General features: G+C 38.7%; 1 long non-coding RNA gene across 1 annotated transcript in view; it reads left to right on the plus strand.

Annotated features, from left to right (window-relative positions):
* The window catches only part of LOC122478322, a 43,436-nt gene that overhangs the window by 9,536 nt on the left and 6,843 nt on the right, over nucleotides 1-27,057 (plus strand). The window contains exon 2 of the long non-coding RNA XR_006295936.1: nucleotides 23,051-23,149. This is a non-coding gene — a long non-coding RNA (uncharacterized LOC122478322). The remainder of the gene's footprint in view (nucleotides 1-23,050; nucleotides 23,150-27,057) is intronic.

A 27,057-nucleotide genomic window follows, 5' to 3' on the forward strand; every position in this document is an offset into this window, starting at 1 on the left:
ATCAATTTGTCTGTCAGGTACATTTGGGTTGTTTTATCTTGTGGCAGTTGTGTATGACGCTCCTATAAACATTGGAGTACAAATGTTTTTGAGCCTCTGCTTTCAGTTCTTTTGGATATATACCTAGAAGTAGAATTGCTGAATCACATGGTATTTCTGTGTTTAAATTTTCAAGAACTGTCATATTATTTTCCATACTCACTGTTTCATTTTTTATTCCCCCAAGCAATGTATAAGAGTTCCAAGGAATGATATGTTTTTTGATAGAATTCTAGGAACCTAAGAAATCATAAAGTAGAAAACATAAGTCACTCCTAGTCTCACTACTCAGATTAATATCATAATATAAAGATGTATTATTTTTCCACAAACATTTTAGTTTGCAAAGAGTTTTTATTATGTTTTTTTATTTGTTATTGACATATAATTAACATATAATGATATTATTTCCAGGATTGCAACATGATAACTATAGTCACTACGTATCACCATATGTTGTTAAAATATTATTTATATTCCGTATGCTGTACTTTTCATCTCCAGGACTTATTTTACAGCTGGAGATTTGTACCTCTTAATCCCCCTCCACCTATTTCACCATTTCCTCCACCTCTCCACCTTCCTCCCCTCTGCCAACCACCGGTTTGTTCTCTGTATTTCTTTTCATTTTTTTTTTTAACATTTCACCTATAAGTGAAATCATATGGTATTTGTCTTTCTCTGACTTATTTCACTTAGCATAATACCCTTTATATATATCAGTGTTATTGCAAATGGCAAGAGCTCATTCTTTTTTATGATTAATATTCCATTGCACATGTATATCACATCTTATCCATTCATCTGTCATTGGACACGGGTTGCTTTCCTATCTTGGCTATTGTAAATAATGCTGCAGTGAACATAGGGGGCATATATCTTTTTGAATCAACAATTTCATTTTCTTCATACCCAGAAGTAGAATTGCTGGATTATAAGGTATTTCTTTTTTTAATTTTCTGAGGAATCTCCATACTGTTTTTCATAGTGGCTGTACCATTTTACATTCTCGCCAAGAGTGCACCAAGGGTCTTTTTCTCCATATCTTTGCCAACACTTGTTATTTCTTGTGTTTTTGATACTAGCTATTTGGACTAATGTGAGGTGATACTCCATTGTTGTTTTGATTTGCATATCTTTGGATGATTTGTGATGTTACACGTCTTTTCATATGTCTGTTTGCCATTCTGTCTTCTTTGGGAAAATGTCTATTCAGGTGTTCTGCCCATGTTGTAATTGGAGTGTTTGTTTTTTGGTGTTGAGTTATATAAGCTTTTTATGTATTTTGGATATTAATCCCTTATCAAATTTATCATTTGCACATATCTTCTATCCACTAGGTTGTCGTTTTGTTTTATTGATGGTTTCCACTGCTGTGCAAAAGCATTTTATTTTGATGTAATTAGCATTTTTAATTTACATTTCCATTTTTTTTCTTACCTAAGAAGATATATCCTTAATTAGGTTGTTAAGGGCAATGTCCAAGAGATCACTGCCTATGTTTTCTTTGAGGATTTTTGTGGTATCAGGGCTCACACTTCATTCTTAATCCATTTTGAGTTTGTTTTAGTATTTGGTGTAAGAAAGTGGTCCAGTTTCATTCTTCCTCATGTATCTGCCCAGTTTTCCTAACCATTTATTGAAAAGACTATCTTTTCTCCATTGTATATACTTGCTTCATTTCTCGTAAATTAACCGTATAGATGTGGATTTATTTCTGGGCTCTCTATTGTGTTCCATTGATCAGTGTGTCTGTTTTGGGGCCAGTACCATACTGTTTTGGTTACTGAAGTTTTAGAATATATCTTGAAATCTGAGATTGTAATAACTCCAGTTTTGTTTCTTCTTTGTCAAGATTGCTATTTGAAGTCTTCTGTGGTTCCATACAAATTTTAGGATTATTTGCCCTAGTTTTATGAAAAATGCCATTAGAATTTTGATAGGGATTTCACTAAATCTGTAGATTGCTGTGGACATTATAAACATTTTAACAATGTCACTTCTTTTAGTCTGTGGGCGGAGAATATTCCCATTTATTTGTGTTTTCTTCAATTTCTTTTAGCAGTGTCCTGTAGTTTACAAGTCTTTCACTTTTTTTTGGTTAGGTTTATTCCTAGGTATTTTATTCTTTTTGGTACAGTTGTAAATGGAATTGTTTTTATAATTTTTCTTCTACTTCATTATTAGTGTATATAATTGCAACATGTCTATATATTAATTTTGTATCCTGCAACTTTATTGTTCTAATAGTTTTTCAGTAGAGTCTTTAGAGTTTTCTATATATAGTATAGAAATCTACAAATAGTGACAGTTCTACTTCTTTACCAATATGGATGGGTTTTTTTTGTCTGGTTGTTGCACCTAGGACTCCCAACTGTGTTGAATAAGTGGTGAGAGTGAACATTCTTGTCTTTTCCTAATCTTAGAATAAAAGCTTTCAGTTTTTCATCATGTGTATGATGTTAGCTGTGGGTTTTTCATGTATGGCTTTTATTATGTTCAGGTATGTTCCCTCTAAACCTAATTTGTTGAGAATTTTTATCCTGAATGGAAATTGTATTTTATCAAATGCTTTTTCTCCATCTATTAAATTGAGAATATGATTTTATTTTTCCTCTTGGTGATGTGATGTATCGTATTGATTGATTTGCAAATAATTGAACCACCCTTGCCTCTCTGGAGTAAATCCCACTAGATCTTGGTGAATGATTTTTTGTTTTTTAGTGTATTGTGAAATTTGGTGTGCTAATATTTTATTGTGGGTTTTTGCATCTATGTTTATCAGAGATATTGACCTGTGGTTCTCTTTGTAGTGTCTTTATCTGGTTTTGGTATCAGGGTAATGCTGGCTTCATGGAATGAATTTGGAAGTTTTCCATCCTTTTCTTCTTTTTGAAATAGTTTGAGAAGAATAGGTATTAACTCTTCTTTAAATTTTTGTAAGAATTCATCTGTGAAGTCATCTGGTGCTAAACTTTTGTTTGCTGGGAGTTTTTTGATTAACTGATTCAATTTCATTGCTGGTTATCATTCTGTTCAAATTTTCTGTTTCTTCCTGATTCAGTTTTGGGATGTTATTGGTCTGTTTCTATTTCTTCCTGATACAGTTTTGGAAGTTGTATGTTTCTAATAATTTATCCATTTCTTCTAGGCTATCAAATTTGTTGGCATATAATTTTTCATAATAGTGAATGATTGTTTTGATATATTGTTGAATGTGCTTTGCTAATATTGAGAATTTTTCATCTGCATTTATCAGGAATATTGGCCTGTAGTTGTGTGTGTGTGTGTGTGTGTGTGTGTGTGTGTGTGTGTGTGTGTTTCTGTGGTATCTGTCTGGATTTGGTATGAGGGTAATGCCAGCCTTATAGGATGTATTGGGAAGCTTTCCTTCCCCTTCTATTTTTTGGAATAGTTGAGGAGAATAGGTATTAACTCTTTTTCAAATGCCTGACAGAATTTGTCTGTGAATCCATCTGGCCTTGGATTTTTCTTTGTTCATAGTTTTTTGATATCCTAGTTGAATTGCCTTACCTATAATTGGTCTGTTTCTATTTCTTCCTGATTCAGTTTTGGAAGGTTGTGTTTCTAGGAATTTTTTCATCTAGATTGTCCTATTTGTTGGCATATGTTTTCATAGTAGTCTCATAATCTTTTGTATATCTGTGGTATCAGTTATTTACCTTTCATTTCTGAATTTATTTGGTTCTCTCTCTTTTATCTTGATGAGTTTGACTAAAGGTTTATCAAGTGTTTTTTTATGTTTTCAAAGAACCAGCTCATGGAAACCACATTTTACTGAATTTCTTTTCTTTTTCCTTTCTTTTCCTTTCTCCCTTTCCCTTTCCCTTCTCTTCTTTCTGTCTCTATTTCATTTATTTTTCTTCTGGTGCTTATTATTTCCTTCCTTGTACTAACTTTGGGCTTTGTTTGTTCTTTTTCTAGTTGCTTTAGGTATAAGGTTAGAGTGAGATTTTTCATTTTTCTTAAGGTAGGCTTGTAGTGCTATAAATTTCCCTCACTGAACTGCTTTCACTGTGTTCCAAAGGTTTTGGACCATTGTGTTTTTATTTTCAGTTGTCTCCATGTGTTTTGTTTTTGTTTTTGTTTTTGTTTTTATTTCCTCTTTGCTTTTTTTGTTGACCTGTTGGTGGCTTAGTATCATGTTATTTAAGCTCCATGTGTTTGTGTCTCCCCCCACCCCCTTTTCTCTTATAATTGATCTCTGGTTTCATACCATTGTGGTCAGAAGAGATTATTTATAATATTTCAATCTTTTTAAATTTTTTGAGGCTTTTTTTGTAGCCTAACATGTGATTTATCCTGAAGAATATCCTATGTGCACTTGAAGAGAATATGTATTGTGCTGTTTTTTGATGTAATATTCTGTATGTATGTTAGCTCCATCTAGTCTAATGTGTTACTCAAAGATATTGTTCCCTCATTGATTTTCTGTTTTGATCTGTGTGTTGATGTAAGTGGGGTGTTAAAGTCTCCTATTATTGCATTACCATCAATTTCTCTCTTTATGTCTCTTAATATTTGCTTTATGTATTTAGATGTTCCAATGTTGGTTGCATAGTGAATTATAGTTGCTATATACTCTTGTTGGATTGATCTCTTCATTGTAATGTAATTCCTTTCTTTGTTATAATAGTCTTTGTTTTAAAGTCTATTTTGTCTGATATGTTGCTATCTCCACTTGTCTCCATTTGCATGGAATATTTTGTTTCATTTCTAAATTTTTAGTCTGTATGTTTTGTTTTTTTTTTTAGGTCTGAAGTGAGTCTCTTGTAGGCAGCATATAGATGGGTCTTGTTTTGTGTTTTGTTTTGTTTTGTTTTGTTTTCCTTTCAGCTCCTAGGTTTTGATTGCGGCATATTTAGACTGTTCACATTTAAGGTAATTATGAGTAGATATATACTTATTGCTATGTTGTTACTTGTTTTCTGGTTGTTGTCGTTCTTTGTTCCTTATTCTCTTGCTCTCTTTTTTTGTAACTGATGACTTTCTTTTTTCTTTTTTTCTTTTTGATGACTTTCTTTAGTGATATGCTTGGGTTTCTTTCTCTTTATTATTTATATGTCTCATAGAGGTTATTGGCTTGTGGTTGCCATGAGGTTCATATATAACATGTGTATACCAATGTAAATTAAGCTGATGGCTACTCAAGTTTGAACTTTTTTTTTAATGTTTGTTTATTTTTGAGAGAGAGGCAGACAGAGTGCAAGTGGGGAAGGGCAGAGAGAGAGGGAGACAGAATCTGAAGCAGGCTCCAGGCTCCAAGCTGTCAGCACAGAGTCCCACGTGGGGCTCCAGCTCACAAACTGTAAGATCATGACCTGAGCCAAAGTCGGACACTTAACTGCCAGAGCCACCCAGGCACCCCGAGTTTGAACACATTCTAAGAGAATTTCAATTTTACTATCCTCCTCAACGTTTATGTATATATTAGAAGTTTTTACATCTCTTTATTTTGTGAGTTCCCATAATTTATTTTAGGTACAGTGGATTTTACTTCTCTTTATTTTTTAACCATACTAGCTATATAAGTGATTTCTCTACTACCTTACTGTTATGTTTGATTTTACTAATGGAATATTTTTCCTTTCATAATTGTTTAAATTTTTAATTATGGCCTTTTCTTTTCCACTTAAAGAATTCCACTTAACTTTTTTTTTTTTTTTTTTTTTTTGGTAAGGCCAGTGTAGTGGTGATGAACTCCTTTACTTTTTATTTGTCAGCGAACTCTTTATTCCTTCTTCAATTCTGAATGATAACCTTGCTGTGTAGAGTATTCTTGGTTCCAGGTTTTTTTCGTTTCACCACTTTGAATATATCATGCCATTCTCTTCTGGTTTGCAAAGTTTCTGCTGAAAAATCAGCAGATAGCCTCATGGGGTTTTCCTTGAATATAACTTTTTTTTTCTCTCTTGCTCCTTTTTAAAACTCTCTCTTTAATCTTTGCCATTTCCATTATGTGTTTTTGTGTGGACCTCCTTGGGTTCATTTTTTTAAGGGCTGCCTGTACTTACTGAACCTTGGATGTCTGTTTTGTTCCCCATATTAGAGAACTATTTTAGCTATTATTTCTTCATATGAGTTTTCTGCCCCTTCCTCTCTTTCTTCTGTTTCTTGCACCCCTATAATGCAAATGTTACTATGCTTAATGTTGTTACAGAGGACCCTGAATCTATCTTCTTTTTTAAATGTTTACTTATTTTTGAGAGAGAGAGAGAAAGGGAGGGAAGGAGGAAAAGAAACAGAGAATCCCAAACAGGCCCCATGCTGTTAGTGCAGAGCCTGACATGGGGTTCAAACCATGAACCGTGAGATCATGACCTAAGCCAAAATTGGGAGACAGACGCTTAATCAACTGAGCTACCCAGGCACCCCTATTCTCTTCTGGGTGGCTCAGTCAGTGAAGCATCCTTCCGACTTTGGCTCAGGTCACGATCTCACAGTTCATGGTTTCAAGCCCTGCATCAGGCTCTTTGCTGACAGCTCAGAGCCTGGAGCCTGCTTTGGATTCTGTGTCTCCCTCTCTCTCTGCCCTTTCCCTGCCTTCTCTCTCTCTCTCTCAAAAATACATTAAAAAAATAAATAAAACATTCGGGTTGGGTGTTCTCCATTACCCTTTCTTCCAGATTGCTGGACTGTTTTTCTGCTTCCTGTATCTATTGTATTTTCTTTCAGTTACCATATTCTTTGGCTCTCATTGGTTCTCTTTTATATTTTCCATCTGTTTGTTGAAGTTCTCACTGAGCTTATCCATTCTACTTTCTAGTCCGGTGAGCATTTTAATGACCGTTACTTTGAATTCTTCATCAAGTAGATTTGCCATATCCATTTCATTTAGTCCTTTATCTGAGGTTTTGTTTTCTCCTAAATGGAGCATATGGTCTGTCTCATTTTTTTTTTTTTTTACTTTTTTGTGTTTGTTTCTGTGAATTAGGCTGAGCAGCTACATCTCCTAAACTTGAAAGAATAGTCCTATGTATATGTGTGGTTGTCCCCTGGGCAGACTGTGCGTGCCTGGTGGCTTTCATTGACTTGGAACTTTGCCTGGCATGGGCCAGGGATGCTGGGGTCCTCTGTGCTGGTGCTGCCTTGGTGTGATGGTCAGAGCTGAGGTGGCCATTGGCCTGGGCAGTCCTCTCTGTATAGATGGTACCCTGGCAGAAGAGCTGAAACTGATGTGGGTGCAAGCCAGGGTGTCCTAGGGTGTTCAGCACAGGGGACACCTACATGGGGTGGCTGGAGCTAAAGTGGGCATGACCCAGGGTGTGCTGGGATGCTCCGCACATGTTGTGTCCTGTGGGGCCGTGAGGCGGGACGGGGGCGGGGAGTCTCCCTGGGCACTCCCAAATCGGTGGTTCCTGGGCAAGGTGGCTGTAACCAAGGCAGGTGCAAGGCAGAGATTCCTGTGGTGCTCTGTGGCTAGAGCCACAGAGTGGCTAGAGCAGAAGAGAGCAAGAGCCAGGAGGTCCTGGAGTGCTGTGCACTGTGGTGTCCTAGCACATATCATCTGGAGTCAACATGGTACAGGTCTGCGTGGTTCCCAGGTGCTTTGTGCCTGTGTCACTTTGGCAGGTTGGCTGTAGTTGTAGTGAGTGCTGACCAGGGTGCTGCAGTGTGCATTGCGTTGGGGCTGCCTTGGTAGGATGGCTTGGGATGGTGTAGACTAGGGACCAGTGCTCACTGAGGCAGTAGGCTAGCTAGGGTGCCTGGATTGTGCTCCCATCCATGCTAGCAAGGTGGAAGAGAACACAGGATCTGGCACTCACCAGGCCCTCCAATCCAGAGATTTCCAGCAGCTCCCTTGCCATTTGGTGGAGTCTAGGGCTGGATCCTTTATATTACAGTTGCTCTTTTAAACTGCAGCTTCTTTTCTTTGCTCCAAGAGATCCAGGCATGATGTGGGCTAGGGGATCAGGGCTCGCTGGGGCAGCAGGCCAGCTATGGCTTCTGGAACCTGCTCCTGTCTGTGCTGTCAAGGTGGACTGGGAATGTTAACCATGGCACTTGCCAGTGCCTCAGATCTGGAGAGAGTTCTAGGAGCTGCCCCACCATTTGGTAGTGGCCTAAGGCTGGTTCCTTTATATTCTTAATTTCCCTTCCAAACTGTGGCTTTTTTCTGTGTCCCAGGGCAGATGAACCTGCTCCTGGCCCTTCAATAGTATCCCTTCCCACTGTAGTTTGCAGCATAGGGGCTGGGAGTTTTCTTTGTTACAGTGTGTGTCTCTTGCTGTTTTTCATGTGCTCTGTCTTTTGTTGTGCAGAAGCTGTTCAGTCTGCTCGCAGTTCTTCAGAAGGAATTGCTCTGTTAATAGGTGTAGATTTGTTGTGTCTGTGGAGGAGATGAGTTCAGGGTCTTCTATGTTGCCATCTTGGATCAGAAGTTCTCTGTCAGGGTTTAATCAGAGAAGCAGAGGCACTATGCATGATACAAGGGATTTACTGGAGGGATTTAACCTTATGTGATTGTGTGAAGTGGTCAAGCTCTTCCCTGGTGTTTGTCACCTGTGTGTCTGGCACTGAAGTCCACACCAGCGGTCAGGAAGAGAAGGTGATGTACAGTGGGGGTGCAGAGGCAAACTGCAACCTGTGAATCATGAATCGTGTTTCTTAGCAGAACCTGTATTAGTCTCAGTGCCTCACAGTCTCCAGTGTGGATGATTCAGGAGTGGGTGTACATGCACATGGACTGGCATACTGCTTGGCTGAGGGTTCAGAGAAGCTGAAGGAGAACCAACAGCATCTGGGGGAGCTACAGACTCTGCTCTTTCCCCGAGGATATCTAGCAGCAGCCAGAGTTGTGGGCTCGGTGCTGCCCTGTGCCAGTGAGGTCATCAGTCCTGGTCTTAACTAACCTTTCCACATATGGAAAACAAGGGTACTCTTTCACTTCTACCCTCCATATATCTGGCTGCCCAAGGAAACAACTGTCCCTTGTACAACCAAAGACAAACTCTTCCTCTCCCCCCGAAAAGGGCACAGGTTCTTGTTATTCATCTTTGGATGATGCTCATTCCTCTTCCTGCTGAATCACATCCTTCTTTGGTAATCCTCTAACTTAACTCCTGAGATGTGAAGTCAGCTACTATTAACACATTTTATTTACATGTTAGGAAAATAGGAAAAGGGACCTAAATACATACATACATACATACCACCAACGACAAGAAAATAAGAAACGCTTATAGTTATTACAGTCCTGTTTCTCACTTGACATGTGGTCATTAGATGTTATTTTATAACTGTCTTCTTCAGTTTCCCATTCCTTATTCTTTTGCTCTCAGCAAGTATCTTAATTAGTCACACATCCTTGTCTGGTGTGTGGACTTGCCTTAGCAATTTGCTTGCATTTGGGTTTTGTAGTTTTGTTTTGTTTTGTTTTTATTTTTGAGAGAGAATGCATGTGAGCTTAGGTGAGGGGCAGAGAGGGAGACAGAGGATCCAAAGCAGGTTCTGCATTATCAGTGCAAAGCCCAATGTGGGGCTCGAACTCATGAACCATGAAATCATGACCAGAGCAAAACTTGGATGCTTAACCAACTGAGCCACGAAGGCACCCCAGGTCTTGCAGTTTTGCATTAACTTTATTTTTTATTTATGTTTTAATGTTTATTTATGTTTGAGAGAGAGAGAAAGAGAGAGAAACAGACAGACAATGTGAGCAGAGAGGGGCAGAGAGAGAGGGAGACAGATTCCAAGCAGGCTCCAGGCTCTAGGCTCTGAGCTGTTAGCACAGAGCCCAATGCGGGGCTTGAACTCATGAACTGTGAGATCAAGACCTGAGCTGAAGTCAGATGCTTAATTGACTGAACCATCCAGGTTCCCCTGCATTAACTTTCTAATCGCAGGACATGGGAATATCAAAAGGTATTCTAGAGGTTCCCCTACATTTCAGTCATACTCCTCCTTAATTTTCAGTAGTGTTGTAGCAATCTAATTTCCCTTGAATAGTCAGAATCACTCACCCAAGCCAGTACAGTAAACTCTTCTTTGCCTGCTGATTTACTGGCAACCAGGAGCTCAAGGTGGTCAAGAGGCAGTCCACTGCCATTTAAATGGAACCATTGCTTTTTCCCCCTGGTAGAAGCATTTCTTCCTTGCTTTAGACCTCTAATTTCTTTTTTTAATGTTTATTTATTTTTTTGAGAGACAGAGTGTGAGCAGGGCAGGGGCAGAGAGAGAGGGAGACACAGAATCTGAAACAGGCTCTAGGCTCTGAGCTGTCAGCACAGAGTCTGATGTGGGGCTCGAACCCACCAACCATGAGTTCATGACCTGAGCCAAAGTCGGACGCTTAACTGACTGAGCCTCCCAGGTGCCCCAGACCTCTAAACCAGCAAAGTTCAAAATTTCAGGGATGGGAAGCAAGCATTTCACTGGTGGATCACTAGGAGGCAATTGTAAGAGGAGCCACTCCCATTTCCACCCTGATCCCTAGACCCAAGAATCCTATCTATGGGACAAACGGTATTGTATTCACTGTTTTGGTAGGTAAGAGCAGTTATACTGGCATCTACTTGATCTTTCCTACCATAATAGTTGTTAGTCATAGTCCAGGGGACCAATACATGGATTTGGTTAGTTGCTGAATATGTCTGTTCTGATAATATGATCTGGAACCGGGGAAATAACCATAGAGTAGGTTAAAGGACCTCCTGGGCCCACTCTGTAATGAACCTGAGCAAAACTGCATCGATCATGTGACTTTTATAAAGTCCAGTCCCTGTTTTGACTGGTGGATCACCATGGCATTTTAGTCTTCCAGAAACTGTCATTTCAGAGTTAATGTCCAGTAATTTCTGAGAAGTTATTTTCCTTTCCCCAGTACGTAATTACTCTGATAAGTTCCTCTGGAGAATACTAGTGTGAAGACTTACTACATAAAATTTTAGTTATGTAATAGAATTCTTCCTCAAAGGGTCCCAACCTCCACTTTATTCAAGGGACTCTTTGTCTATAAATTGGGTCATTTCTGGGAACTGGTTGAAGGACTCTGACTCTAGTGATTCAGGTCAAACTTCCATTTACCAGAATCAGGGCTTTATATTCTGCACATTCAGATTGAGTAATCTGTTTCAAGGACATCATGACCAACTAGCCAATGCCAGAGTTCTCTGTGGACTATTGTGATTACTGCTTCTGTTCTCTTGCCTCTTATAGCAACACATGTACCTTTTCTTTGGTTATGAATTGAATTGCTACCATTTAGCTCCCATACCTTGGAATCCATCATTCTTGTTGATTCTGTTGACCTAGTTCAAAGGCAATACTTTCCTTACTGTCATTCCTAGCTTAAAGAGAACAGCCACTATGAGTTCTTCAGGGATGCTGGGGCTCCCCTTATTAATGTATTTTTCACTTTAGTGAAGGGAGTGTCCTCTGGATTTTCCTGGTGGACACCACAAGAGAGTAGATAGTAATCTACCTGATAATCCACTCTAGCATTCCCATCTCCCTAAGCCTCTGGACTCCCTTTTTAGACTATACCTAGGAAGTTCTAGCACTTCAGTGTGATTGGAATCTACACCTGTGTCATTCCAGCCCAACTTTCTGACATTCATCATTGGAGCCAGGTTTCTGGCAAACAGCTAAGTAAATTATTAGAGCCACTCCTGGCCACTGTATTTAATGCACTAAGCCAGAATTTTTGTATCAGTAAATTTAGCTTTTTACCTATTTTGTTCTGTTCACTCTGATTTAGTATCCATAGAATCTATTCCCACATATATTCCCTACTTTTCTGGTGATACAGGCATACCTCAGAGATCTTATAGGTTTGTTTCTAACCACTACAATAAAGCCAATATCATAAAGCAAGGCAAATGAATTGTTTGGTTTCCCAGTGCATATAAAAATTATATTTATACTGTGATCTATTAAGTTTGCAATAGAATGTCTCGAACAACAATGTTCATATCTTAATTAAGAATACTTTATTGCTGGAATGCCTGGGTGGTTCTGTCAGTTGAGCATCCAATTTTTGGTTTTAGCTCAGGTCATGATCTCACGGTTCATGGGTTTGAGGCCTGCTTCAGGCTCTACTGTCAGTGTAGGGGCCTGTTTGGGATTTCTCTCTCCCTGCTCCTCCTCAACTCACACTCTCTCCCCCTCTTTATCTCTCAAAATAAGTAAATAAACTTTAAAAAAAAAAAGAATACTTTATTGCTGAAAAATGAGCTTTCAGTGAGTGTAGTATTTTTGCTGGTCAGGCGTCTTCCCTCGATGTTGATGGCTGCTGACTGATCAGGGTGGTGGTTGCTGAAAGTTGGGGTGGCTGTGGCAATTTCTTAAAACAAGACAGCAATCAAGTGTGCCACATTGGTGGGCTTTTCCTTTTTTTCATGTATGATTTCTCTGTACGTGTGGTAGCATTTTACCTATAGTAGAACTTCTTTCTTTTTTTTTTTTTTTTTTTTTTATGAAATTTATTGACAAATTGGTTTCCATACAACACCCAGTGCTCATCCCAAAAGGTGCCCTCCTCAATACCCATCACCCACCCTCCCCTCCCTCCCACCCTCCATCAACCCTCAGTTCTCGGTTTTTATTTTTTTTTTTTATTTTTTATTTTTTATTTTATTTTTTTTTTCAGTACAGCAAATAATTTTTTTTTTCTGAAATTTATTGACAAATTGGTTTCCATACAACACCCAGTGCTCATCCCAAAAGGTGCCCTCCTCAATACCCATCACCCACCCTCTCCTCCCTCCCACCCCCCATCAACCCTCAGTTTGTTCTCAGTTTTTAACAGTCTCTTATGCTTTGGCTCTCTCCCATTCTAACCTCTTTTTTTTTTTTTTTCCTTCCCCTCCCCCATGGGTTCCTGTTAAGTTTCTCAGGATCCACATAAGAGTGAGACCATATGGTATCTGTCTTTCTCTGTATGGCTTATTTCACTTAGCATCACACTCTCCAGTTCCATCCACGTTGCTACAAAAGGCCATATTTCATTTTTTCTCATTGCCACGTAATATTCCATTGTGTATATAAACCACAATTTCTTTATCCATTCATCAGTTGATGGATATTTAGGCTCTTTCCATAATTTGGCTATTGTTGAGAGTGCTGCTATGAACATTGGGGTACAAGTGGCCCTATGCATCAGTACTCCTGTATCCCTTGGATAAATTCCTAGCAGTGCTATTGCTGGGTCATAGGGTAGGTCTATTTTTAATTTTCTGAGGAACCTCCACACTGCTTTCCAGAGCGGCTGCACCAATTTGCATTCCCACCAACAGTGCAAGAGGGTTCCCGTTTCTCCACATCCTCTCCAGCATCTATAGTCTCCTGATTTGTTCATTTTGGCCACTCTGACTGGCGTGAGGTGATACCTGAGTGTGGTTTTGATTTGTATTTCCCTGATAAGGAGCGACGCTGAACATCTTTTCATGTGCCTGTTGGCCATCCGGATGTCTTCTTTAGAGAAGTGTCTATTCATGTTTTCTGCCCATTTCTTCACTGGGTTATTTGTTTTTCGGGTGTGGAGTTTGGTGAGCTCTTTATAGATTTTGGATACTAGCCCTTTGTCCGATATGTCATTTGCGAATATCTTTTCCCATTCCGTTGGTTGCCTTTTAGTTTTGTTGGTTGTTTCCTTTGCTGTGCAGAAGCTTTTTATCTTCATAAGGTCCCAGTAATTCACTTTTGCTTTTAATTCCCTTGCCTTTGGGGATGTGTCGAGTAAGAGATTGCTACGGCTGAGGTCAGAGAGGTCTTTTCCTGCTTTCTCCTCTAAGGTTTTGATGGTTTCCTGTCTCACATTTAGGTCCTTTATCCATTTTGAGTTTATTTTTGTGAATGGTGTGAGAAAGTGGTCTAGTTTCAACCTTCTGCATGTTGCTGTCCAGTTCTCCCAGCACCATTTGTTAAAGAGGCTGTCTTTTTTCCATTGGATGTTCTTTCCTGCTTTGTCAAAGATGAGTTGGCCATACGTTTGTGGGTCTAGTTCTGGGGTTTCTATTCTATTCCATTGGTCTATGTGTCTGTTTTGGTGCCAATACCATGCTGTCTTGATGATGACAGCTTTGTAGTAGAGGCTAAAGTCTGGGATTGTGATGCCTCCTGCTTTGGTCTTCTTCTTCAAAATTCCTTTGGCTATTCGGGGCCTTTTGTGGTTCCATATGAATTTTAGGATTGCTTGTTCTAGTTTTGAGAAGAATGCTGGTGCAATTTTGATTGGGATTGCATTGAATGTGTAGATAGCTTTGGGTAGTATTGACATTTTGACAATATTTATTTTTCCAATCCATGAGCAGGGAATGTCTTTCCATTTCTTTAAATCTTCTTCAATTTCCTTCATAAGCTTTCTATAATTTTCAGCATACAGATCCTTTACATCTTTGGTTAGATTTATTCCTAGGTATTTTATGCTTCTTGGTGCAATTGTGAATGGGATCAGTTTCTTTATTTGTCTTTCTGTTGCTTCATTGTTAGTGTATAAGAATGCAATTGATTTCTGTACATTGATTTTGTATCCTGCAACTTTGCTGAATTCATGTATCAGTTCTAGCAGACTTTTGGTGGAGTCTATCGGATTTTCCATGTATAATATCATGTCATCTGCAAAAAGCGAAAGCTTGACTTCATCTTTGCCAATTTTGATGCCTTTGATTTCCTTTTGTTGTCTGATTGCTGATGCTAGAACTTCCAGCACTATGTTAAACAGCAGCGGTGAGAGTGGGCATCCTTGTCGTGTTCCTGATCTCAGGGAAAAAGCTCTCATTTTTTCCCCGTTGAGGATGATGTTAGCTGTGGGCTTTTCATAAATGGCTTTTATGATCTTTAAGTATGTTCCTTCTATCCCGACTTTCTCAAGGGTTTTTATTAAGAAAGGGTGCTGGATTTTGTCGAAGGCCTTTTCTGCATCGATTGACAGGATCATATGGTTCTTCTCTCTTTTTTTGTTAATGTGATGTATCACGTTGATTGATTTGCGAATGTTGAACCAGCCCTGCATCCCAGGAATGAATCCCACTTGATCATGGTGAATAATTCTTTTTATATGCCGTTGAATTCGATTTGCTAGTATCTTATTGAGAATTTTTGCATCCATATTCATCAGGGATATTGGCCTGTAGTTCTCTTTTTTTACTGGGTCTCTGTCTGGTTTAGGAATCAAAGTAATACTGGCTTCATAGAATGAGTCTGGAAGTTTTCCTTCCCTTTCTATTTCTTGGAATAGCTTGAGAAGGATAGGTATTATCTCTGCTTTAAACGTCTGGTAGAACTCCCCTGGGAAGCCATCTGGTCCTGGACTCTTATTTGTTGGGAGATTTTTGATAACCGATTCAATTTCTTCGCTGGTTATGGGTCTGTTCAAGCTTTCTATTTCCTCCTGATTGAGTTTTGGAAGCGTGTGGGTGTTCAGGAATTTGTCCATTTCTTCCAGGTTGTCCAGTTTGTTGGCATATAATTTTTCATAGTATTCCCTGATAATTGCTTGTATCTCTGAGGGATTGGTTGTAATCATTCCATTTTCATTCATGATTTTATCTATTTGGGTCATCTCCCTTTTCTTTTTGAGAAGCCTGGCTAGAGGTTTGTCAATTTTGTTTATTTTTTCAAAAAACCAACTCTTGGTTTCGTTGATCTGCTCTACAGTTTTTTTAGTTTCTATATTGTTTATTTCTGCTCTGATCTTTATTATTTCTCTTCTTCTGCTGGGCTTAGGCTGCCTTTGCTGTTCTGCTTCTAGTTCCTTTAGGTGTGCTGTTAGAGTTTGTATTTGGGATTTTTCTTGTTTCTTGAGATAGGACTGGATGGCAATGTATTTTCCTCTCAGGACTGCCTTCGCTGCGTCCCAAAGTGTTTGGATTGTTGTATTTTCATTTTCGTTTGTTTCCATATATTTTTTAATTTCTTCTCTAATTGCCTGGTTGACCCACTCATTCGTTAGTAGGGTGTTCTTTAACCTCCATGCTTTTGGAGGTTTTCCAGACTTTTTTCTGTGGTTGATTTCAAGCTTCATAGCATTGTGGTCTGAAAGTAAGCATGGTATAATTTCAATTCTTGTAAACTTATGAAGGGCTGTTTTGTGACCCAGTATATGATCTATCTTGGAGAATGTTCCATGTGCACTCGAGAAGAAAGTATATTCTGTTGCTTTGGGATACAGAGTTCTAAATATATCTGTCAAGTCCATCTGATCCAATGTCTCATTCAGGGCCCTTGTTTCTTTATTGACCGTGTGTCTAGATGATCTATCCATTTCTGTAAGTGGTGCATTAAAGTCCCCTGCAATTACCACATTCTTATCAATAAGGTTGCTTATGTTTATGAGTAATTGTTTTATATATTTGGGGGCTCCGGTATTCGGAGCATAGACATTGATAATTGTTAGCTCTTCCTGATGGATAGACCCTGTAACTATTATATAATGTCCTTCTTCATCTCTTGTTACAGCCTTTAATTTAAAGTCTAGTTTGTCTGATATAAGTATGGCTACTCCAGCTTTCTTTTGGCTTCCAGTAGCATGATAAATATTCTCCATCCCCTCACTCTCAATCTAAAGGTGTCCTCAGGTCTAAAATGAGTCTCTTGTAGACAGCAAATAGATGGGTCTTGTTTTTTTATCCATTCTGATACCCTATGTCTTTTGGTTGGCGCATTTAATCCATTTACATTCAGTGTTATTATAGAAAGATACGGGTTTAGAGTCATTGTGATGTCTGTATGTTTGATGCTTGTAGTGATGTCTCTGGGACTTTGTCTCACAGGGTCCCCCTTAGGATCTCTTGTAGGGCTGGTTTAGTGGTGACAAATTCCTTCAGTTTTTGTTTGTTTGGGAAGACCTTTATCTCTCCTTCTATTCTAAATGACAGACTTGCTGGATAAAGGATTCTCGGCTGCATATTTTTTCTGTCTAGCACCCTGAAAATCTCGTGCCAATTCTTTCTGGCCTGCCAAGTTTCAAAAGAGAGATCAGTCACGAGTCTTATAGGTCTCCCTTTATATGTGAGGGCACGTTTACCCCTTGCTGCTTTCAGAATTTTCTCTTTATCCTTGTATTTTGCCAGTTTCACTATGATATGTCGTGCAGAAGATCGATTCAAGTGACGTCTGAAGGGAGTTCTCTGTGCCTCTTGGATTTCAATGCCTTTTTCCTTCCCCAGTTCAGGGAAGTTCTCAGCTATGATTTCTTCAAGTACCCCTTCAGCCCCTTTCCCTCTCTCTTCCTCCTCTGGGATACCAATTATGCGTATATTATTTCTCTTTAGTGCATCACTTAGTTCTCTAATTTTCCCCTCATACTCCTGGATTTTTTTATCTCTCTTTTTCTCAGCTTCCTCTTTTTCCATAACTTTATCTTCTAGTTCACCTATTCTCTCCTCTGCCTCTTCAAGCCGAGCTGTGGTGGTTTCCATTTTGTTATGCATTTCGTTTAAAGCGTTTTTCAGCTCCTCGTGACTGTTCCTTAGTCCCTTGATCTCTGTAGCAAGAGATTCTCTGCTGTCCTGTATACTGTTTTCAAGCCCAGCGATTAATTTTATGACTATTATTCTAAATTCACTTTCTGTTATATTTAAATCCTTTTTGATCAGCTCATTAGCTGTTGTTATTTCCTGGAGATTCTTCTGAGGGGAATTCTTCCGCTTGGTCATTTTGGATAGTCCCTGGCGTGGTGAGGACCTGCAGGGCACTTCCCCTGTGCTGTGGTGTATAACTGGAGTTGGTGGGCGGGGCCGCAGTCAGACCTGATGTCTGCCCCCAGCCCACCGCTGGGGCCACAGTCAGACTGGTGTGTGCCTTCTCTTCCCCTCTCCTAGGGGCGGGATTCACTGTGGGGTGGTGTGGCTCGTCTGGGCTACTTGCACCCTGCCAGGCTTGTGATGCTGGGGATCTGTCGTATTAGCTGGGGTGGGTAGGCAAGGTGCACGGGGGCAGGAGGGGCAGGCTTAGATCGCTTCTCCTTAGGTGATCCACTTCAGGAGGGGCCCTGTGGCAGCGGGAGGGAGTCAGATCCGCTGCCGGAGGTTTGGCTCCGCAGAAGCGCAGAGTTGGGTGTTTGCGCGGAGCGAGCAAGTTCCCTGGCAGGAACCAGTTCCCTTTGGGATTTCGGCTGGGGGATGGGCGGGGGAGATGGCGCTGGCGAGCGCCTTTGCTCCCCACCAAACTGAGCTCTGTTGTCAGGGGGCTCAGCAGCTCTCCCTCCCTTTGTCCTCCAGCCTTCCCGCTTTCCGAGCAGAGCTGTTAACTTATGACCTCCCAGACGCTAAGTCGCGCTTGTTGTGGGAACACAGTCCGTCAGGCCCCTCAGCTTTTGCAAGCCAGACTCGGGGGCTCTGCTTGGCTGGCGAGCCGCCCCTCCGCCCCGGCTCCCTCCCGCCAGTCCGTGGAGCGCGCACCGCCTCGCCGCCCTTCCTACCCTCTTCCGCGGGCCTCTCGTCTGCGTTTGGCTCCGGCGACTCCGTTCTGCTAATCCTCTGGCGGTTTTCTGGGTTATTTAGGCAGGTGTAGATGGAATCTAAGTGATCAGCAGGACGTGCGGTGAGCCCAGCGTCCTCCTAAGCCGCCATCTTGCAAAGTTTATACAGCAAATGGCAGGATCAGTTCTCAAACAGAAATTCTCTGATTCTGAGCAGAGACTCACGAAGAAACCACCTCAGCAATCAGTAGCAAGGTAGGAAAACTGGAGCCGCAATTCACGAATTGCTTGAAGTTCAGTGTGGGTAAGTCAGGAGTTAACTTTCAGGAGTTTGACCAGATTCTCAAGGTGAATACTGAACAAAAATCCCCTGACACTTCTGGCTGGGAGAGGGAAGAAGGAACCATTTTTCTTCACCTGTAATCTTAATTTCCCTGCTGCCATGCAAAGTAGCATACAGGTTCTAGGCATTAGGATGTGGACATCTTTGGTGGAAGGCAGGGGGCATTATTATCTAGAACTTCTTTCAAAATTGGAGCCAGTCCTCTCAAAACCTGCTGCTGCTCCTTTATTAACTAGTAAGTTTATGTAATACTCTAAATCCTTTGTTGTTCTTTCAACAATTTTTACAGCATCTTCAAGAACCACTTTATTCGCTCACCCCTAAGATGACTCCTGTTATTTTTATCATGAGAGTGCAGCAGTTCACTCCTGTCTTCAGGCTCTACTTCTAATTCTAGTTCTTTGGCTGTTTCTACTGTATCTGCAGTGACTTTGTCCAATGAAATCTTGAACCCTCAAAGTCATCCATGAGGGTTGGAATCAACTTCTTCTGAATTCCTGTTAGTATTTATATTTTGACTTCTTCCCATGAATAATGAATTTTCCGAATGACATCTAGCATGTCAGATCCTTTCCAGAAGGTTTTCAATTGACTTTGCCCAGATCCATCAGAGCAATCCCTATCTGTGGCAGCGATAGCCTTATGAAATGTATTTTGTAAATAATAAGACTTGAAAGTCAAAAATGACTTATTGACCCATGGGTTGCAGATGGATGTTGTGTTATCAGGCGTGAAAACAAGATGAATCTCTTGGACATCTCCATCAGAGATGGAGCTCCATCAGAGCTCTTGGGTGACCAGATGCACTATCAATGAAAAAATCTTTCTTTGTTCTATTCCCCCTGAGCACTAGGTCTCAACAGTGGGCTTAAAGTACTTAGTAAACATGTTATAAACAAATGTGCTGTCATTCAGGCTTACTGAACATAGACAGAGTATATTTAGCATAATTCTTACCCCTATGAGTTTTGGAATGGTAAATGAGCATTGGCTCTGTTAGCTCCTAACAGAAAATCAGCCTATTCTTTGAAGCTTTGAGGCCAGGCATTGATTTTTCCTCTCTAGCTATTAAAGTCCTATTGGTGTCTGTTTTACAATATAAATAAGTAAACTTTTAAAAAAGTTAATGAAAAACAGTTGTTCTTGTAGACATTGAAAATTAACAGAGAAAAGTGTAGGGATTCTTTAAATCTTAATCATTAATCTACTCAACCTACATAAAACCATGTAGAAATTTTTAGATGAAAATTAAAACTTTATTTACCCAAACAAGCAGTTCTTACTTTATTGACCCCAGTCTAGTGAGTATAGGTAATTGCAAGCAATTGCAGTAAAGGTTTTGTGATAAAGGTGTTAATAGGGAATTAAGTCAGTGCAAAGGTCTGGTCTAGGGGCTGTCCAGAGAAGGCTGTCTGAGGAAGTGGCATTTGAGCTAAAAGCTGAAGGATAAGTAGGCAAAGAAAGGATAGCAGAGTAAGGAAGAATGTTCATTCAGCAGAGCAGTATTTCTGAGAGCCCAAAAGTAAGAACATGTGTATAGGGAATATCAGTAATCTGGAAGAATTTCAGTGTGGCAGGCAGTGAGGGGCAAGGCACGTGGAAAGAGTCTTGAAAGATACTATAAAATCTTCCCTAGATTAGTGGGAAACCATGGAAGGGTTTTATACTGGTAAGAGACTTGTCAGAATTGTGGTTTAGAAGACGGAGGAATTATAGAAATAATTAGGAGGTAGATTCAGAAGGACTTGGTATTCATTGGATGGGGGTAGGAGAAGGGATAGTCTAGAATGACGCCCAAATTCTAGGCTGGGACAAATGGTGAAGTTGTTCACTGAAGTAGGGTACATTTGGAGAAAGAATTTACGTGGGAATGGAGAGAGGGGAGAGAAATTGAGGATGGGGAGCTAGTGAATGGGATATTCTTTGGAAAGAACTGCTGTGAAGGGAAAAAGAGAGGGTGCCCTAAATTAGTTATCCAGGGTTTTTCAAAGATGAGAGAGGCTTGCCCATGTTTAAATGTAATGAGAAGTTACCATTGATGAGGGAGAATGTGAAAATACAGCAGAGAGACTATTTGAGATGGTAAAATCCCTGATAAAGTCTGAATCTGAGTATAGTTTTTAATTTATCTGCTCTCTGTCTCAGGTTATTTTAAGGAACAAACTACAGAGGTCAGCAATTTTAATAATGTAGAATAGCTATATAGCTGCAGACAGTTTCAGTAATAAGAGAAAGTGATATACTTTCAGAACTTCAGTCAAGGGGTGCCTGGGTGGCTTAATCAGTTGAGCATCCAACTCTTGATTTCTGCTCAGGTCATGATCTCATTGAGTGCTCCCAGTGTAGAGCCTGCTTGGAATTCTCTGTCTCTCTGCCCCTACTCTGCTCATGCCATCTCTCTCTCTCTCAAATAAAATAAATATTAAAAAAAAAAAGAACTTCAGTCAATAAACTATTCATCAGTTTCTACTCAGCATAAATTAATCTGGTACAGTGAGTGTGGAAGAACGCTTATGTAACTACCATTCTTAACTATACAGGTTGCTATCTTTTCTTTGGAAAGCTTTGTAGTATTTTTTTCCTGATATAACTGGGCAGTATTTGACTAGATTTATGTTATTTTGCTGAGATTACCAATACTGATTGTTAAAAAATGATAGTAAAGTAAAAATTCAAAATGATACCTATTTTTATTATTATTATTTTTTAATGTTTGTTTATTCTTGAGACAGAGACTGAGCGTGAACAGGGGAGGGGCAGAGAGAGAGAGGGATACATAGAATCTGAAACAGGCTCCAGGCTCTGAGCTGTCAGCACAGAGCCCAACGCAGGGCTTGAACCCACGAACTGTGAGATCATGACCTGAGCCGAAGTCGGATGCTTAACTGACTGAGCCACCCAGGCGCCCCTATTTTTATAGTATTGAATAAAGGAAGAGATTTCCCTGTAATCTTCTATTTGCTTATTTGGTTAATGATCATTTATCACCTCTATTAATGAGGCTAAAAAATAGGAAGTATATTAATGTGTGATGCCCTCAGGTGAGTGGTAGAAACTTATTCTGGAGAAAGTGTAAATTTTAAGGTAGTTACTTTTTCTTTTAGGTTTTACCATTGTGATTTGCCCATTGATCTCTCTTACGGAAGACCAGTTAATGGTTTTAAAACATTAGGAATTTCAGCTACCATGTTAAATGTTTCTAAGGTATGCTTCTGTAGTTCTTTTTTTTTTTTTCTTTTTTTTTTTTTTTTTTTTTTTTAAATTTAAACCCTTTACTGAAGTAGAGCCTTGGTTACAATTCAGTTGGTTCTAAAATTATAGAATGATGGGGCGCCTGGGTGGCTCAATCGATTAAGCATCCAACTTCAGCTCAGGTCATGACGGTTTGTGGGTATGAGCCCCGTGTCGGGCTCTGTGCTGACAGCTTGGAGCCTGGAGCCTGCTTCAGATTCTGTGTCTCCCTCTCTCTCTGCCCCTCCCCTGCTTATGCTCTCTCTCTGTCTCAAAAATAAATTAAAAAAAAAAAAACATTAAAAATATTTTAACTTAATTTACTTAGCATAAAGTGTAAAAACAGATTAGATAGTAGTGGCCACGGTTGCATTTGATACGGGAATTAATATAACATGGGAGGTTTGTTATTCATCAGTGAGTAAATCTATTGAATTATTACTAAGGATGTGCAGGTATGTATAACTCGTCTTCAGAAGTAACTTTTAAAAAAGTTTTTCTAGAGAGCACACTATAGATGATGTTTAATAATTCTGTATTTTGAATCTTCATTATTAGCTAGTATTTTTAGAACAATGAAGCCATTTTTGCAGTTTTTTTTTACTTTTACTTAAGTGCCTATTTTACTTGTATTGCAGTGTAATGAATTGTTTCCTATGTTTGCTAAGATAATTTGGTGTCCCATCTTTGCCTTCTGAATTTTTAATTAGTGGTCTCTAATCTATAACTTCAATAACTGTATTATTTATGTATATATTTTTTAACTCATAAAGTAGATTAAGTTTCTATAGTCATTTTTTTCTTTTTATAACTTGAGGGAAGCTGTTACAAATTAACTTTCACATTTCTGAACTTTGTAGAGGGAAGCTGTTACAAATTAACTTTCACATTTCTGAACTTTGTAGATGTGATATATTTAGACTATAAAGCATTGCTACCTGATTTTATACATCCTATTTTTGCATATTTTGAAATTTTTAAGTAGCTATGCAATCTCAAGATTTCTCACACTACCAGCTGAGATGACATGAAAGCGACTGTATTTTGTATTACAGCTTTGGAGATATATTCAGAATAAGTTCAATGGTGGTGATGGAAAATGTGGGACAACAGAAGCTTTATGAGATGGAGTCATGTTGTCAAAACATAACCAAGTAAGCCACATACCTTTTTTATTTAACTTTTTTATTTATTTGCACTTAAACATAAGCACAATTTGAAAGTCTAAGAAATTACTTTGAGTACTTGTTCACTAAGTAAATACACCAGTAGAGTATCAAGTAGAAACCTGAAAAGCAAGTGTCTGAAGGATGGGAGCCAGTATATGAACTCTTAGGATCTGCCTTAATTCAAGAAAATATATTCTCTCTCTCTACCTGATAATCCTCCAAAACTATTTTTTTTGTAGTTTTTAAGTAAAACAAGTATACTAAGATGCTAATTTTTTTAGTTGAAGAATAATTGAAGTAGAATGTTGTATTAATTTCAGGTTTATAACATAGTGATTCAGTATTCTCATACATTACAAAATGGTTACCACAAGAAGTCTAGTTGCCCTCTGTCTCCCTACAGAGTTGGTACAATATTATGGACTATATTCCCTCTACTGTACATTATATCCTGCTGTTATCTTTATAGTTATCTTTATATACTAGAAGATGATACCTCTTAATCCTATTTCATTCGTCCCCTCTTTCATTGAAAGTTTTGATATAAATTGACAATGAACTTAAGCTTTTTCTCTCTGGCACTGGCATACAGCTACATGCTTTATAATTTTGAAAAGGTGTATATAATAGGTTTTGAGAATTGAGCTTATCATCTCACCAGCTGAAGGGTTGATGAAATAAGAACATAGTTAAGCTTTTCCATAAGAAATAAATTTTAAGGCCATTTAGGGTGGTTTTATTGAGACTGTATAATTCCCCAATGGCTTCTTAGTATTAGTTATCTTTATACTACTCAAAAATTTTGAAGTGATAAGCAGTAGCTGGACAAACATGCCATTTCTTTCCTATAGAGGGCACAATAATCTAGTTAAATAGGAAAATGAAAATTTCATTAGACATCCAGTAGACTCCCAAGAAGTACATTTTGCGATTTAAATTTTTTTTTTTTTTAATGTTTACTTTGCTTTTGAGAGAGAGAAAGACGAGAGTGTGAGCAGGAGAGGAGCAGAGAGAGAGGGAAACATGGAATCCAAAGTAGGTTCCAGGCTCTGAGCTGTCAGCACAGAGCCTGATGCGGGGCTCGAACCCACGAACTGTGAGATCATGACCTGAGCCAAAGTTGGACGCTTAACCGACTGAGCCACCCAGACGCCCCCACATTTTGCCATTTAGAGTGAAACTGATACTGTAGAAGAAACTGCTTTGCTAATCAGGAAGGTTATTTAATAGTTGCAAAATACTGAATTTCAAAGTGAATCCCTGACAACTTCATAAAGCAATGTTTAGGGTATATATGGAAAAAAAATTTTACATGGTGGGGAGAAGACCAGTGCCCCAAAGATGTCTAAATCCAAATTCCTGTAAACTGTAAGCTACCTTGCATGGCAAAAGGGGATTACGATTGCAAATGGAATTAAGGTTGACAATCAACCTTAAAGTAGGGATATAACTCTGGGTTGTTTGAGGAGTCCGGTATAATCCGAAGGGTCCTTAAATGTAGAAGGAAGCAGGAAAGGTCAGAATGATACTTATTGGCCTTGAAGATGGAGGAAACCGGGGCATTAACCAAGGAATTTAAGGCAGTCTTTAGAAACTGGAAAAGACAAGGAAACAGATTCTTCCCTAGAGCCTCCAAAAGAAATCCATCCCTGCTGACACCTTGATTTTAATCTAGGGAGACCCATGCCAGACTTCTAACCTATAGAAATGTAAGATAATAAATTTGTGTTTTTTTAAGCCACTAAGTTTATGGTAATGTTATGATAAGCAATAGGAAAGTAATAGAACATATAACTGTGTTTTGGAATAGGAATTTTTAAAACTTGTTAGGTCATTTAATAATTTTTATCTCTAAATGTGTTTGCAATGTCACTGTGTATTGATAGCTCAACATTTTGATGAAGCATGCAAGAAAATGTGTGATAACTGATGTAAAGGCATTTGTTGAGTTCACTTTTTTCCTCACTGAAGTATAGTTGACATATAAGGTTATTTTCAGGTGTACTACACAGTGGCTTGGTAAGTCTATACATTGTGCTGTGCCCACTATAAGTGTGGCTACCATCCGTCCCCATATAGTGCAATTACAATACCATTGACTACATTCCCTGTGCTGTACCTTTCATCCCCATTACTTATTCATTCCATTACTGTTAAGCTGTATCTCCCACTCTCCTTCACCCATTTTACCCTCTCTCCCCTCTAGCAAACATCAATTTGTGTTCTGTATTTATGGGTCTGTTTCTGGGTTTTGTTTATTCCTTTGTTTCTTAGTTTCTACATATAAGTGAAATCCTATGGTATTTATCTTGGACTTATTTCGCATAATACCCTCTCTAGGTCCATTCATGTTGTTGCAAATAGCAAGATGTTTCTTTTTATGGTTGAGTAATATTCCATTGTGTATGTATACCACATCTTCTTATCCATTCATGTGTCAACAATGGACACTTGAGTTGCTTCCATATCTTGGCTGTAAAAATAGGAGTGCATAGGTATTTTTAAATTAGTGTTTTCATTTTCTTTGGGTAAATACTTGGTAGTGGAATTACTGGATCGTATGGTAATTCTATTTTTAATTTTTTGAGTAACTTCTGTACTGTTTTCCACAGTGACTGTACCAATTTGCATTGCCATCAACAGTGCACAAGAATTCCCTTATCTCCCCATCCTCACCAACACTTGTTTCTTGTGTTTCTGATTTTAACTATTCTGGCAATGTGTGAAGTGATCCCACATTGTGGTTTTGATTTGCATTTCCCTGATGACTAGTGATGGTGAGCATCTTTTCATGTGTCTGTTGGCTATTTGTAAGTCTTCTTTGGAAAAAAGTCTTCTTTGGAAAAAAATGCCCATTTTTTTAATTGGATTATTTGGCTTTTTTGGTTTGAGTTTATAAGCTCTTTACATATTTTGGATACTAACCCTTTATTGGATATGTCATTTGCAAATATCTTCTCCCATTCAGTAGGTTATCTTTCAGTTTTGTTTTTCTTCATTGTGGAAAAGCTTTTTTGGTGTGGACCCAATAACTTATTTTTGTTTTTGTTTTCTCTTGTGTTAGGAGACATATTCAGAAAAATTATACTATGGCTGATGTCAAAGAAATTATTGCCTAATGTTCTCTTCTGGCATTTTATGGTTTCAGCTCTCACGTTTAGGTCTTTATTCCATTTTGAGTTTGGTTCTATGTATGGTGTAAGAAAGTGGTTCAGTTTCAGTCTTTGCATGTAGCTGTCCAGTTTTCCCAACACTATTTATTGAAGAGACTTTTTCTTTATTGTGTATTCTTGCATTCCGTGTCATAGATTAATTGACCGTGTAAGTGTGTATTTATTTCTGGGCTCCCTATTCCGTTCCATTGATCTGCATCTATTTTTGTGCTAGTATAATACTGTTTTGGTTATTACAGTTTTCTACTACATCTTGAAATCTGGGATGTGAAATCCAGCTTTGTTCTTCCTTCTCAAGATTTATTTGGCTATTTGAGGTCTTCTGTGGTTCCATACAAATTTTAGGATTATTGTAGTTCTATGAAAAATGCTATTGGTATTTTGATAGAGATTGCATTGAATCTGTAGATTGCTTTGTGTATTAGGAATTTTATCAGTATTCTTCCAATCCATAAGCATGGAATATCTTTCCATCTGCTTATGTTATCTTTAATTTCTTTCATCATTGTTTTTTTCATTAAAGTACATGTTCTTTCACCTTCCTGGTTAAGTTTATTCCTGGGTATTTTATTATGTGTAGTGCAATTGTAAATGGAATTATGTTTTTAATTTATCTTTCTGCTACTTCATTATTAGTGTATAGAAACATAATTGATTTCTGTGTATTAATTTTGTATCCTGCAACTTTACTGAATTCATTCTAATACTTTTTGGTGAAGT

Source organism: Prionailurus bengalensis, unplaced genomic scaffold (assembly GCF_016509475.1).
Source record: "Prionailurus bengalensis isolate Pbe53 unplaced genomic scaffold, Fcat_Pben_1.1_paternal_pri Un_scaffold_49, whole genome shotgun sequence".
NCBI lineage: Eukaryota > Metazoa > Chordata > Mammalia > Carnivora > Felidae > Prionailurus > Prionailurus bengalensis.